Raw genomic sequence first — 3,807 nt, forward strand, 5'->3', positions numbered from 1 at the left:
CCATTCTCCCTCTCGTTCTTGCTGACTCCCTCACTCTCTTTATCTGACTCTCTCCATCCCCCTTTCTCTCTTCTTCCCCCTCCCCCTCTTCTTCCCCCTCTCCCCCTCTCTCTCTCTCCTCTCTCTCTTTCCCCTCTCTTTCTCTCTCTCTCTTCCCCCTCTCTTTCTCTCTCTCTCTTTCCCCCTATCATTCTACCCCCCTCTCTCTGTCCCTCTACATCTATCTGTTTACTACTCCCACTCTCTGTGTGACGGCATATTTTCCTGTCTGTTTACAACCCTACTGTATCTCGCTCACTTGCATCAACATTTCCTGTTTTTTAAACACCTCAAAATGACACCATCAGACAGATACTTATACAGTGCCTTGCGAAAGTATTCGGCCCCCTTGAACTTTGCGACCTTTTGCCACATTTCAGGCTTCAAACATAAAGATATAAAACTGTATTTTTTTGTGAAGAATCAACAAGTGGGACACAATCATTAAGTGGAACGACATTTATTGGACATTTCAAACTTTTTTAACAAATCAAAAACTGAAAAATTGGGCGTGCAAAATTATTCAGCCCCTTTACTTTCAGTGCAGCAAACTCTCTCCAGAAGTTCAGTGAGGATCTCTGAATGATCCAATGTTGACCTAAATGACTAATGATGATAAATACAATCCACCTGTGTGTAATCAAGTCTCCGTATAAATGCACCTGCACTGTGATAGTCTCAGAGGTCCGTCAAAAAGCGCAGAGAGCATCATGAAGAACAAGGAACACACCAGGCAGGTCCGAGATACTGTTGTGAAGAAGTTTAAAGCCGGATTTGGATACAAAAAGATTTCCCAAGCTTTAAACATCCCAAGGAGCACTGTGCAAGCGATAATATTGAAATGGAAGGAGTATCAGACCACTGCAAATCTACCCAGACCTGGCCGTCCCTCTAAACTTTCAGCTCATACAAGGAGAAGACTGATCAGAGATGCAGCCAAGAGGCCCATGATCACTCTGGATGAACTGCAAAGATCTACAGCTGAGGTTGGAGACAATCATTCGTATATTGCACAAATCTGGCCTTTATGGAAGAGTGGCAAGAAGAAAGCCATTTCTTAAAGAAAAAGTGTTGTTTAAAGTTTGCCACAAGCCACCTGGGAGACACACCAAACATGTGGAAGAAGGTGCTCTGGTCAGATGAAACCAAAATTGAACTTTTTGGCAACAATGCAAAACGTTATGTTTGGCGTAAAAGCAACACAGCTCATCACCCTGAACACACCATCCCCACTGTCAAACATGGTGGTGGCAGCATCATGGTTTGGGCCTGCTTTTCTTCAGCAGGGACAGGGAAGATGGTTAAAATTGATGGGAAGATGGATGGAGCCAAATACAGGACCATTCTGGAAGAACCTGATGGAGTCTGCAAAAGACCTGAGACTGGGACAGAGATTTGTCTTCCAACAAGACAATGATCCAAAACATAAAGCAAAATCTACAATGGAATGGTTCAAAAATAAACATATCCAGGTGTTAGAATGGCCAAGTCAAAGTCCAGACCTGAATCCAATCGAGAATCTGTGGAAAGAACTGAAAACTGCTGTTCACAAATGCTCTCCATCCAACCTCACTGAGCTCGAGCTGTTTTGCGAGGAGGAATGGGAAAAAATGTCAGTCTCTCGATGTGCAAAACTGATGGAGACATACCCCAAGCGACTTACAGCTGTAATCGCAGCAAAAGGTGGCGCTACAAAGTATTAACTAAAGGGGGCTGAATAATTTTGCACGCCCAATTTTTCAGTTTTTGATTTGTTAAAAAAGTTTGAAATATCCAATAAATGTCGTTCCACTTCATGATTGTGTCCCACTTGTTGTTGATTCTTCACAAAAAAATACAGTTTTATATCTTTTTGTTTGAAGCCTGAAATGTGGCAAAAGGTCGCAAAGTTCAAGGGGGTCGAATACTTTCGCAAGGCACTGTATTTAGCAAACAGTAAATGCCCATTTTAAATGCATGGTTGACATTAAAATCTGCATAAATGAATTACTAATATATTGCCACTTGCCATTCAAAACTGGCAAACATCTGAACACAGGAGAACCAACTTGTCACTGAACAGATACATAACAGCAGCAACTTATACTTATATCAATCAATAGCATCACCGTACAGCAAACCGCCATGAAAAGCCTTTCCATTATAATGTTATTCGTTCACTAATAAGACAGTCACAGGATGTGGAATGGAGATGGACATGGATGCCTGTCCCCATCAGCATCGCTGCTTGTCTCTTATTCAAGTCTCAGTTTGCTGGGTGATGCATGAGACTGACTCATTGGCATACAAAGCTCTAACCTGTTTACTGTGTGCCTGTGTCTTACTTTATGCCAGAGAACAGACAGCCCATAACCTGAGAATATAGATGGACCAAACTGGTTGTCCAGAAATCCACAAACTGACTGTCCTGAACAGATTGAGGCAATCACTGATATTAGGGTACTTTTTATAAAATGTTCAAGTGGGTACTTCAAAGAAATCCTTCTCTGAATAGAGTATTTATTTATAATAGGATATTAAGATGAAAGGACGAAGCAGTCATTGAAGCAGTCATTGAAGCAGTCATTGAAGCAGTCGTATTAACTAAAGCTGAAAAGGGTAGAAACGTGATTATGTGCGAACCAACATGTTAAAAAAAAGTATACAGTTGAAGTCGGAAGTTTACATACACTTAGGTTAGAGTCATTAAAACTCGTTTTTCAACTATCCACAAACTTCTTGTTAACAAACTGTAGTTTTGGTAAGTCGGTTAGGATATTTACTTTGTGCATGACAGAAGGAATTTTTCCAACAATTGTTTACAGACAGATTATTTCACTTATAATTCACTGTATCACAATTCCAGTGGGTCAGAAGTTTGTATACACTAAGTTGAGTTTGTCTTTAAACAGCTTGGAAAATTCCAGAAAATGATGTCATGGCTTTAGAAGCTGATAGGCAAATTGACATCATTTGAGTCAATTGGAGGTGTACCTGTGGATGTATTTCAAGGCCTACCTTCAAACTCGGTGCCTCTTTGCTTGACATCATGGGAAAATCAAAAGAAATCAGCCAAGACCTCAGAAAAACAATTGTAGACCTCCACAAGTCTGGTTCATCCTTGGGGGCAATTTCCAAACACCTGAAGGTACCACGTTAATCTGTACAAACAATAGTACGCAAGTATAAACACCATGGGACCATGCAGCTGTCATACCGCTCAGCAAGGAGACGTGCTCTGTCTCCTAGAGATGAACATACTTTGGTGCAAAAAGTTCAAATCAATCCCAGAACAACAGCAAAGGACCTTGTGAAGATGCTGGAGGAAACAGGTACAAAAGTATCTATATCCACAGTAAAACTAGTCCTATATCGACATAACCTGAAAGGCCGCTCAGCAAGGAAGTAGCCACTGCTCCAAAAGCGCCATTAAAAAAGCCAAATTACGGTTTGCAACTGCACATGGGGACAAAGATTGTACTTTTTGGAGAAATGTCCTCTGGTCTGATGAAACAAAAATAGAACTGTTTGGCCATAATGACCATCGTTATGTTTGGAGGAGAAAGGGGAGGCTTGCAAGCCGAAGAACACCACCCCAACTGTGAAGAACGGGGGTGGCAGCATCATGTAGTGTGGGTGCATTGCTGCAGGAGGGACTGGTCCACTTCACAAAATAGATGGCATCATGTATGGATATATTGAAGCAACATCTCAAGACCTCAGTCAGGAAGTTCAAGCTTGGTCGCAAACGGGTCTTCCAAATGGACAATGACCACCAAATGGACAATG

The sequence above is a fragment of the Oncorhynchus mykiss genome, chromosome 9, assembly GCF_013265735.2.
Source record: "Oncorhynchus mykiss isolate Arlee chromosome 9, USDA_OmykA_1.1, whole genome shotgun sequence".
Taxonomy (NCBI): domain Eukaryota; kingdom Metazoa; phylum Chordata; class Actinopteri; order Salmoniformes; family Salmonidae; genus Oncorhynchus; species Oncorhynchus mykiss.